This window comes from Montipora foliosa, chromosome 2 (genome assembly GCF_036669935.1).
Source record: "Montipora foliosa isolate CH-2021 chromosome 2, ASM3666993v2, whole genome shotgun sequence".
Classification (NCBI taxonomy): Eukaryota; Metazoa; Cnidaria; class Anthozoa; order Scleractinia; family Acroporidae; genus Montipora; species Montipora foliosa.
The window spans coordinates 45815100-45815313 of record NC_090870.1 but is presented as its reverse complement, the minus strand read 5'-3'; positions in this window follow the sequence as shown (position 1 = coordinate 45815313).

The window sequence follows — 214 nt, the reverse complement described above, 5'->3', positions numbered from 1 at the left end:
AGCGACCGAAGGGAGGCCTCCCTTGTACTTGCGCTCACTCGATGAACTCGGAAAATCTAATATATTCCAGGATTCTACCAAAGAATTATTTTCTGTCAGTGTGTCTTTCTTTCTTTCCGCGATTAGGGCGCTACTTTTGGAATTTGTGGTCAAAGGTTAAAAGGCATTGACAGGAGATGGATTACTGTTTTTTTTGTGCTTTTCAGTAATTTGC